Source organism: Marmota marmota, unplaced genomic scaffold (assembly GCF_001458135.2).
Source record: "Marmota marmota marmota unplaced genomic scaffold, marMar, whole genome shotgun sequence".
Classification (NCBI taxonomy): domain Eukaryota; kingdom Metazoa; phylum Chordata; class Mammalia; order Rodentia; family Sciuridae; genus Marmota; species Marmota marmota.
Window position 1 is genome coordinate 1,356,531 of NW_025999983.1, and position 11,727 is coordinate 1,368,257.

At 53.3% G+C, this 11,727-nt stretch overlaps 1 long non-coding RNA gene across 1 annotated transcript; it reads right to left on the minus strand.

The window, feature by feature from the left end:
• Positions 1 to 1,291: 1,291 nt before the first annotated feature.
• LOC125617638 lies at positions 1,292 to 7,222 on the minus strand. Its single transcript, XR_007348723.1, has 3 exons — positions 7,107 to 7,222; positions 3,739 to 3,953; positions 1,292 to 2,980 (listed from the first exon to the last, which is right to left on the minus strand). It is a non-coding gene; the product is annotated as an uncharacterized LOC125617638 (long non-coding RNA).
• Between the last annotated feature and the right edge of the window lie 4,505 nt (positions 7,223 to 11,727).

Consider the following 11,727-nt stretch of genomic DNA (forward strand, 5'->3'; position numbering starts at 1 on the left):
CCCCCCGCCCGATCCCCTTCAGTTACCACAGCTCCCAGCAGACCGTTCAGCCGTCACTGGATCGATCCACCCGCGATGTCAGAGTCCATGACCCCATCACTGCCCCTTCTCTGAATGTGGCTGCATTGGGGACCACGCCTTCAGCACATGAGCCTTTGGGGGACCTTCCAGGTCCCCTCAAATTGTAAAACCCAGTGAAATCATGAAGAAGGTGCAGAGGCTTGAGGGACCCTCGCAGGAAGAGAGAGGTGGAGAGGGGTCCCCTCAAGTGGCCTGAGCATTGTCCCAGGGCAGCAGGGCCCCGGGATGCAGCCAGAAGGGAGCCCAACAGGAGGGACCCAGGAGAGGCCTTGAAGGAAGAGCAGGAGCTGGCCCAGAACCTGGGGAGGGGCCCAGACACCCAGGACCTCCTGCAGGTGGGGTAGCACAGCTGGGGACACGAGCTCCACCCCACGAGAAGGCCAGGGCTGGACTGCAGCGCCTCTCCAGGGGGGGCTCAGGCTGCACCCTGGAGACCCGCACCACCAGGGCCCGGGAGCCCCCAGGCAGCTGCACAACAGAACACTCGGTCTCCGGGAGAAACCAGGGGCGGGAGGCAGCCGAACCCGTGAGGAACCCATGCCAGGGGAAGTGGGGCTTGGAGCTGGGACCCCCCAGCAGTGCTGCCAGGGCCCCAGGGGACAGTGGGACAGTGGCTGCCCGGCTGAGCCCTGGCTGGCACCGGCCAGGAGGAGGGCCCAGGCCAGGCCACCCTGGAACTGCTGTTCCTCTGGAGCCGACTCGGCCACAGGGAAGGAAGCTGCTGGGCGCGGCCACAGGGCAGGAGGTGGGAGATGTGCTCCCTCCTGTTCCTGGGAAGCCAGCGGGATCCCTGGCAAGAGCGATGGCTTGGCCACCCCCAGCCTGGCCAGCCAGGACAGAAGCGGAGGTGAAGCTCAGGTGATCACAGGAGGCTGGGGGCAGCACAGCAAGGGCAGCAGGAGACAGAGCCCACCAGGGAACGCTGCATTAGTGCCCGCACACAGAACCGCACTCACGGCTGGACCGCGGTCCTGGCCAGGCAGGCCACACTCACCCATGCCAAGCCAAGAGGCCGCACCCCATGTGCCAGAATCCCATTTTAACATAACCCCAAGTCTCTGCAAAAGACTCTAAATGCACCCTGAGATCCACTACTGCAGTTTGGCTCTGAGAGTTGAGATTTTAACATTTTGTTCCCTCCTTCTTGTATCTGTTAAGTGTTTCCCAAATTCCACATAATTAACATGGAATGCTTTTGTAATCGCAGGAAAACAAGGTTGTTTCTTGGTTGGTTGGTTTTCATAAACTAAGCTCAGGTACAGCCTGTGACCAACAAGTGGGTCTGTCCTCCCAGCAGAGACTGTGGGTCCTGTCTGCACGCAGGGCAGTGGCCACGGCAGCCCCAGGACGAAGGGCAGGACCATTCAGAACCTCAATCTCTTGGCGTGGAGGCCAGGCGAGATCTGGATCACGTGACCTAAAGCATTCAGAAACCACTGGCACAGGCTACGGTGCACCCCACACTACCGTACGCCAGGCCTGTTTCTCAAGGATCAGCGTGTGTTGGCCTCTTAGCCGGAGTGGCGGGCTGTTCATGGTATTGCAGTTTCCATGAATTGGTCACCGCGGGGCCCTCTGTGTGCTACTTACCAGGATCAGCTGCCCAGAGTGGGTTGGTGTGTGTTTCTGGAATGTTCACTGGTGCACACTCGGGACGGGCGTCAGCCTGGGGGTCCACACGCAGCACAGCCCCCCCCTAACTGCCACTCTGCTTTATTCCCTTGACTTCAAAGGGCCTCTTTTCAAAACATAATTCCCACTTGAAGGAATCCTGCCTGTGGTCGCCCTCCTCATCCCAGGGTCTGCATGCTGGGCAGTTTCTGGAGCTCGTCGCCTGAGGCTAATGACCTCACACACTACTGAGCTCCTTCGCCTTCGTTACGTGGACCCAGATATCTTCCATTTTGGGTTGTTCTGTTCTATTTTCCCCATGGCATTAATATGATGTTCTTATGTACCAATCATTAACATTCTGATTAATTTTCTTGTGTTCATGGGAATTAAACCCAGGGCCTCACACCAGCTACATTTGACAGTCCCAGCAGGACGGAGGAGTACAGGTATGCAGCCTGCATGGAAGGGGGTGCTCCGCTCAGCCACTGCGGGCCCGCAGGCCGGGGTGTTCATGGCCACACACTGTGCCGCAGGCTTCAGAGCAGGAGGGGAGGCATGAGCACTTTTGTGCAGGAAGATTTAGAACAGTGAGAATAACCAGTCACAGGGGTGTCACCAACAGAGGACCGTTAAATGTGTGGTCGTAGAGCCACATGGATGTCAGCCACTGTATTTGTGCTATTATAGAAAACGTAAAACACATGCAAAGAAAGAAGCCGCATTTACGCACATGGCTACGTGTGCACTGGCAGGATCTGCCACCTCCAAACCTGTGCAAGGTGGGCAGGCAGCAGAGGTGAGCCCCTGCACCACACAGGCCTCAGCTGTCTTCCCTCATCTCCCTGACGGTCACCAAGCAGGGCGGCCACTTGCAAAGGAAGGGAGGCGCTCCTGTGGCCACCCCAGGACATGGGAAGGCATGGCTGGGCCTCTGAGGCTGACCGGCCACTGCCAGTGGCTGCCCTATTGGTCTTCCAGGCTCTGCCTGGTTGAGTGGCCACATTCGACACCAGTGATCCAAAGCGGCGAGGCCATGGCACTGTGGCCCTTCCCCAGACCTCCAGAGGTTCATGGCAAACATGAGGACAGCTCACGTCCCTGCACCATGACATGAGAAGCCCGTGAGACATGGCTGATAGCCCCCATTATCCAAGTGCCACGGCACAGTAAGGACGTCTCCTTGCTGCCACTCATGTGCCAAGGTGGGAGAGGCAGGCTGCTCAGGTGCCGAGGTGCCTTTGCCCTCGGTTCAGCTCCTTCCTTACAGAGGCTGGCGATCCACAAGCTTCGGCATGAAACATTAAAACAGGAAAATGATGAACGTTACTAATCAGCCACAGGACACACAGCACCCATCTGCCTTTTAACATGGAAACATGCACCACACATGCTCACAGGCACGCCAGACACCACACGCACACTCACACACGTGCACACAGATACCACACACGCTCACACACGTGCACAGAAAGGCACCACACGCATGCTCACACACATTCACCCAGACACCATGTGCATGCTCACACACATGCACAGACAGGCACCATGCATACATTCACACACATACACACAGACACAACACATGCTCACACACGTGCACAGGCACCACGCACACACACATGCACATAGTCATGTGCATGCACACACATGTGGACAGACACCATGCACACTCACACGTGCACACAGACACCATGCACACTCACACACATACACACAGACATCATGCACATGCTTACACACATGCAGACACGATGCACACTCACACATGTGCACACACAGACACAGTTCACATGCTCACACACGTGCACAGACCCCATGTGCATGCTCACACAGGCACTGCATGCACACACATGTGCACACATGCACTTGCACCAGGCACCACATGAAGAGCACATGTATGCACACACACACATGCACTCCACACACATGCTCACGTGCACACACAGGCCCCACACACCACAGTCACATATTCTACATTCTGAGTTATTCTGCCTCCCTGGCATGTACTGTTGCATCCCAGAGAAAAGAGACAGAAGCACCTACCCCCATCACAGATTTCACGCTGTCCCACAAACCCTGGGAGGCACATAACCAGCCCGCCATGGTGGCCGGGGATGGAGTTACGTTGCAGAGTTCTGGAGCATTCCTGCGAGCACTGAGAACGCGGGGCTCCGCTTCAGCCGGTCAGCAGGCAGTTCCTAGTGGCGCTGGTTTGTCTCCGGGGCACGAGGCTTCACTCTCCCAGATGCTCATCACGACTGTGCTCAGATGAGAAGTCAGGACACCTGGGTCAGCACGGTGAGACTGAGAGGCTGCGGAGGCACAGGCACAGCAGGGAACTCCCTGGCTGCCTGTCCCCAGGCACCACAGCTGGGCATGGGAAGCCCTGTATCCCCTGCACTCCCGTGGGGAGTTTCCATGGGACTCCAAAGTGCCATCCTGCCGCTGCCTCTGGAGACGGGAGAACGGCAAGAGCCACTTCCAAATGGTTCAGCTGCAGCTATGCCGAGAGGTCAAAGTCTGCCAAAGTGTGCCCAGTTCGCAAGGCCCTCGGCAGCACTAACCACGGAGAACTCAGACGGAAGCAGTGCTGACATGCAGCTTCAGACCTGAGAACTGTCCACTCAGCTCTGCAAAAGTGGCCTCGCCAGAGGCTGAGTGGCCAGCACACAGAATGGCCAGCCTCTGCAGAGCTGCCCAGCTCCCCCTCCACGCCTGTGTCCAGCTCCGTCCACTTACCACTACCTTAGGGCAGAGCACTTGCTAATGGTGGAACTTCAGGCCATAGGCCTGCAGGTCCAGGAACCCAACAGCCAAGAGGAGGGTGCCTCCGCTGCCGCCGTCTACAGTGGGGACATCACAAGGCACCAGCGACGCTTCCTGAGACCATCTTGGAAGGGAAAGTCTGCTGCTGACAGATGGATTCAGAGAGCATCTAACTGCTCTGCCCCGTTGCCTTCAGCAATCCTGAAGTTATCCATTTAACGTGGTTAGAGGAGCGTGCTCAAGGTGCACGCATGCACACATACCACACATACCACACGTACCCTGGCTGCGCACACACACACGTGCCCCAGCTGCACATGTGCACACAGATGTGTCTTAGGTACACACACAGACACGACACCTACCCGCACATGCCCTAGGTGTGCATGGACACACACATCCCCACACGTGCCCTAGGTACACACACACCACACCCCCCACATGCCCTAGGTACGCGCGTGCACACACACACACACACACACACACCACTTTCAATGGTACAACACTGTCCCCGTCTGCTCTTTAGTCTCAACAGTCTGTGATGTCCACTATCACACATGCACTGGAGCCAGTGTCCTCCTGGGACTCCATGGCTGGTGGTCAGAGTGCGCAGACATCATGGGCCGAGGAGCTCAGAGGGTGTGAGCGGTCAGCTCATGGGCAGCACACAGAGGGCCTCTCACAGAGGCCTGCGGGCCAGCAGCCAGTGGGGAGACCTCAAGTCACCTTGAGCCACCTGCAAAATGAATGCTGGGTGGAGGAAGGTGCGTCTGGACACAAGTGCTGCTGACGGCTGGCTCCCGATGAAGAGGGGGAGAAGAAAGAAAGAAAGAAAGGAAGGAAGGAAGGAAGGAAGGAAGGAAGGAAGGAAGGAAGGAAGGAAGGAAGGAAGGAAGGAAGGAAGGAAGGAAGGAAGGAAGGAAGGAAGGAAGGAAGGGTACAGGGCGGTGCCGGCCTGTGGGGCACCCCAGGAACTCAGCTGGAACCAGCCAGGCAGCACGTGCGGCAGGATATGGACACCTGGGTGAGCAGCTCGGCCTGGGCGTGGTTCCCAAGAGCTGGCCAGTCCAGACCAGGGGAGGATGGCGTGAGCCGCTCCCAGAGGGAGACACAGCTACAAGGGCAGAGACAGCAAGCGCTGAAGGGCGCAGACGCCCCTGGCCACCGGTGCTCCCCATCTCGGAGGGTGCGTCCTCGGGATACAAGGCCAGCATGGGCCAGGTGGGTCGGGGGCTTCCTGCAGCACTCTGCAGTTGGGGAGGAAGAACAACTGAGCGTCCGTCAGAACCAGAGAGGTGGAGCTGGAGAGTGGTCACCCACGTGAGGAAGGGCAGAGGGGGTGCAGTGACGTGTGTGGTCTGCCTGTGGAGGGGATGGGCCGACGGCGATGGAGAGTTGAGAGGTGACAGGTGACAGATCGGTAGACGACAGATACAAGGTGGTAAATACACAATAGATAATAGACACGTGAATGATAAACACAGACGATGGGGGGCTGGAGAGGCACAGATACTGGATAGTAGGTGTTTAAATGGTGAGAGACAGTAGGTGACAATAGGATAGAGGGAAGACAGCTGACGGATGATAAAGGTGACAGGTAGGTAGAGGACAGGTAAATGGGTGGTAGCTAGATTGACAGATGGATGAGATGATGGATTTGTGAAATACAACAAAATTCATAACAAAGGTGTGACTCAGGGAAATGACCTGGTGTGCCCTACAGGCCAGCACCGCCCTGTACCCCTTCTTTCTTTCTTTCTTTCTTTCTCCCTCTCTTCATCGGGAGCCAGCCGTCAGTCAGCAGCACTCGTGTCCAGACGCGCCTTCCTCCACCCAGCATATCTACATATTCCTTACATATCTACAATATCTTGTTATTATCTTCTTGTGATAACATAAAACTTCTATACGATAAAGGAGATATTTCAGAAGACCATCACATAAATTTTAGAATTTTTCTTTCATTCAGTGATAAACAAAACCATGGTGTATTTGTTCAGGAAATGTTAAGCGGCCACTACGAGCCAGACACAGTTTCAGTGTCTAGGGGACACCAGGGAGGGAGCGCAGCACAGTGTGGGAGCCACCCAGCGCAATCCTAAGGGAACACAGGCATGAAGCCTGTTAAGGACAGTGTGCAGCCGGTGGAAGGGCAGAGGGAGGCCCGGGGCACCCAGAGCCTTCCACATGGGCAGGCAGAAACAGAAGAGATGGGCTGGGCAGGGAGAGGCCAGGGAGGGTCTGCTGGAGGCCACAGAGCCCCTGTGACCCAGGGGACCCCTCCCATGCCTGGGGCTGGGAGCTTAGGTCTACAAGGCTGCCCTGAAGCCAGGTGGTGGGTCGGGGCAATGTTGAAAGGAAACCACATGGGGGCGCCAGAGCAGGAGGTCCCATCCAGGTCCCTGCAGAGTGGGCGGAGCCCCAGCCTGGGGACCTGCCAAGAGCCAGAGGAGGGGCAGTTCAGCCAGGCACACTGTGCAGCAGTTGCAGGGCACGTCCAGGAGATTGGCTGGTGATGATTCATGGCGATATTAACAAGATCACCTTTACTTACTCTATTACTTACCTAGGAGAGCCGTGTCCCCAAGAGCAGAGACTAAAGAGGAAAGCCTCTCCCTTTAGGAGCGTCATCTTAACGTGCTCACCTTCTCCACGCGGGCATTTCATACTTCAGTTCCCACCAGTGCTCGCGTGAACGTCCTCAAAAGCTCCTGTGTGAATGGCCCGCTGGTCACCTCTTTAGGATGAAGTCCTTGCAGTGACCCAAGAGCACAACTGTTTCTAGGTTCTTGAGCACACTGCCGACTGCCTGCCGGAAGATCCCCCCGGAAGACCCCAGAGGCTCAGGAAAGGGCTTCCCCAGTCTCACCGACGATGCCAACCTGGGGGATAAGAGGGTGTGTAATCTGATCAGGACACATCACGGTGCGTGTGTGTGTTACATTGGATCATTGCACAAACGAACTGATCAATAAGGAAATGGAACGACCCAGCAGGGAGGGTCCCACCACCATCGCCAACATGGAGAGATACCTTCTTTCCTGTGGTTCTGTAAGGACCCTGTAAACGCCCTGCATACTTCCCGTAACTTGCAACCCCAGTGTAGCCTCAATTTTAAATGCACTTTTTTCTTGGTGTCTTCTAAATGCTTTCTTCATTTCTATTCTGTGCTCTACATCCTAGTCTGAAACCACCATGTGGATGGACATTGTTATTAATATTATTAACCAGGCAGCTTGTGATCAGTAGGAAAAGAGGGGGAGGCCAGCGTCCCCAGGAGTCCACAGCCTCCTGTGGAGTTGAAGTGAGAGGAGAGGAGGGGTACACGGGGGCCTCGGGAAAGCCCATGGCTGAAACCAGAGGCCACATCACACAATAGCAGTGACCCCAGCAGAGTCGGCGTCAGAGGGGCTTCAAGAAGCCACTGTCACACCAACGTGGCTGGAGCCACATTGATGAGCAAAGCCAGAGATGAGCAAGGACCCAGTAAAAGTGCAAATATGATCGGCCACAGATTAGGAAAAACTCATCAGCCCTGGAATAAGGTCAAAGGAAACTCAAAAACACAGTGAGGTAGAAAATAGGGTAGGACAATTGACACCAGAAAGGTCACATCAGTGCACAATGAGGGCCCAGGTGCCTGTCAGGAGGACGGGCCGTAAAAGGAGGAGTTTATCAAAGAAATAATAGAAGTTTATCCTGAGTCAAGAGAAAGCATCCCTCCATGTTGAGGAAGTCCACCCACAGGTGGGTGGCTCACTGTGTGCCATCTTGGCAGGCCACAGTACCCAAATGTCGGGTCAAACATTATTCTGGATGTTTCCACCCTAAAGGGTGGCTACAAAACACAGTCATCACTGGCGGGACAAGAGGAGAAGCTGCCTTTGGAAGCGACACTTGGACACTGGACCCCATCATCTTTGGACATGCTACTGAAGCCTCAGCCACTGCAATAAATCAGGAAAAACAAGAGATCAGTGTGCAGATCAGAAAGAAATAAAGAAAACTGTCATCACAGATGATTCAAATGTGAATGAAACGAACCCAAAACAATCTAGAGATAAATTCTTCTAAGGGGTAAGGATTTCACGGAGCTGTGAGGTGCGCATTGGTATTCTATACACCGTTGACAAAGACAGAATGGATTTTGGAAAGGTAACACTGAAAGTATCCTCAGAAAACAGCATTATGAAAGGGGGGACAAATCACTGAAGGACACATAGACTGCTACTCAGAAGGTCTCAGTCACAGACACCAGGAAAAGCTTTGGTACACCAAGGTTCGTTCTAGGAACAAGGATAAAAAGCCAACATGGTGGAGGGATCATCCCCAGATCCACCTGCAGACTCCACACAGTCTCATCCAGTACCAGAGGCTGAGTGTGTGTGTGTGTGTGTGTGTGTGTGTGTGTGTGTGTGTGAGAGAGAGAGAGAGAGAGAGAGAGAGAGAGAGAGAGAAATTTACCTGCTGCTTCTAAACTTAAGTAATATTACAGAGTACCAAGGACACTTGAGATGTCCTGAAGAGTCAACTAAGATGACAAATAAGATTACCTAAAAGTCAAGAAGTCACTCACCAAAGACACCAATAAGAGAGTCCCTGACACACAGGAGACAGACGACAGATAGAGGGTTCCCACCCAGTCTCCCCCAACCCCGCCTTTCTCTCTGAGAGAAAACGCACATGGATAATTATGAGCTTTCTGAAAAGAGAGGCAGCACCAGGGTCTTCCTGGACATACTCACTACACAGACAGGACAGGAACTCGGACCTGAGTGCCGCCAGTGCTCAGCCTGGTCCGTCTTCTTCAACACTAGGCTAGATAAGCACAGAAGACCCTGGAGGAAAACAAAGAAGTCCTAAGATAATCTGAAAAGTTCAACACACCTTTATGATTTAAAAAAAAAATTGTTTTTAAAGCAACTAGAACTAGAAGCTGGGTTCTCATGCGGGCGAAAGGCATCTCAGAACCCATGTGCCCTGCTGTCCCCTGAGTCAGGGGACATGGGGGTGTCCCTCTTGCCACCTCTCTTCAACATCATGTTAGAGGCTGTAGCCAGGACAATTAGGCAGGAAAAAGAAATAAAGGGCACCTAGTTGGAGAGGAAGAAATAAAACCATCTCTCTTCACCAGGGACGTGGCTACAGACAGAAAAGGCAATGGAATCCACCAGAATCTATCAATCTCAAAATCTCCCAGAACTAATAAATAAGTATGGCAAAGCTACAAGGATCAATATACAAGAATCAATCACCAAATCCTGGACACTAGCAACAAGCTTTCTGAAAATGAAACTAAAAAACTATTTTATACAATAATACCAAAAAGGAAAATATGGAGAAATAAAATTTTTAAAGTATAAGACTCATGTACCCAATCTGCAAAGTACTACAGAAAGCAATTAAAAGGCTGAGCAAACAGAAAGAGCCCGCACCCACAGCCAGTCTCCACTTAAGGTAGCACCATCTCCAGGGCTCTGCAGCCATGCTGTCCTTGTCAAATCCCAGGCTGCTCTGCAGAAGCGGACAAACTGGCCCTAAAAGTCACGTGGAAACACAAAGGGCATTAAACAGTCAATCTTGGAAAAGAAAAGCAAAACTGGAGAACCCACCCTTCCTGACTTTGAAACTCATTACAAGCTGCAGTAATCGAGAGAGCATGGCCCTGGATAAGGACGGAGAATGCACAAGTGCAAGAGGCTTGAGGAACCAGGAACCGCTTTCCTACTTCAGCTGATCATCAACACTCGTCCCAGACCATCCAGAGGGGAAAGAACCATCTTTTCCATAAATGGTGTTGGGTCAAGTAAACCTCCATGCTGAGAAGAGCAAAGGTGACCGATACCTCCCATCCGAGTCAACTCAACACGGATGAAAGACTTCAGCCTAAGTGCTTGACCTTGAACTAGGCAACAGTGCACATGCACAGATATTAAATTGGACATAATTAAAATTAAATATGTTTTGCTGCAAAGGCCACATTAAGAAAGTGGAATGGCAACCCGAGGAATAGAAGAAAGACCTGCAAATCATGTATCTCATCAGTCTAAGATGTGCTTCTGAAAAATAAGATCTCTCAGTTTCACAGCAGGCAAGGATCTGACATTTCTCCAGAGAAGACACAAATGAGCACCTGCAGAGATGCCCAGCATCCTTGGTCCTCAGGGGTAGCTGCTCAGCATCCTCAGCCCCTCAAACCACTTGAGACACCACTCTACACCCACTGGGTAGATGCAACCAGAGACAACTGTTGGCAGCCCATAGAGAAATAACACCCTGGGCTGGGGTTGTGGCTCAGCAGCAGAGCGCTCACCTACCATGTGTGAGGCCCTGGGTTCGATCCTCAGCACCACATAAAAATAAATAAATAAAATAAAGGTATTGTGTCCTACCAAACTAAAAAATAAATATTGAAAAACAAAAGAAAAATAGAAATGATACCCTTTCACCTGTCGGTGAGGGCGTGAGCAGTCTGAGTTCTCCCAGAGGTTAAGCCTGACAGGTAACCATGGTCCATCTCCTCAGTAGATTCCCAAGCGAAATGAAACCGTGTTTCCCCACCAGAACCTGTACAGGAGTGTCCTGGCTGCATCCCTCGGGATAGCTGAGAGGTGGAACCAAGCTAAGTCACAGAAACAGAAAACAGAGAAGCAGAAGGTGCTGTGTCCAAAGGCTGCATTCGGGCACCTGGAAAGCATCATGCTCTTGAAGGAAGCCAGCCATATAAGGCCCTAACCATGATCCCATTCCCATGAACTGTCCACAATTGCAGATGAGTCTGGGTGTGACAAAGGAAGTGGGGGACAGGGCTTCAGGGTGGTGAAATGTTTTAAAAGTGATCTTGGGACAGTCCCTTAACTCCACAAACGCGCTTAAGGCTACTGGATTGCGCACGTTAACTAAGTGAATGGCACGGTGTGGGCTTTACAACTCCATCGAGCTACCATCTGAAAATAAAATCGAAAGGCAAGTCACGGCCTCCGAAGTACAGGTATCCCCCAGGGAACGTGCTAAGGCCTTATTTTCCAACTTTACGACAGTTTATAAATGGGAACAGGCCTCTTAAAATGTGATACTCTTTTCAATCCAAACAAAACCTTCCTCCGGTTTTGTCCCACTTTCGCCTCCTTCCCCTTTCGCCGGCTCCTCCTTCCCCAACGTCTGGCCGCCCTCCGAGGCCAGGCGCGGGGATCGGGCGCAGGCCCCCAGCAGCCCAGCTCGCTGGGGCGGCCGAGTAGGGCTGGGGGCGGCCGCTGTGACCTGGGG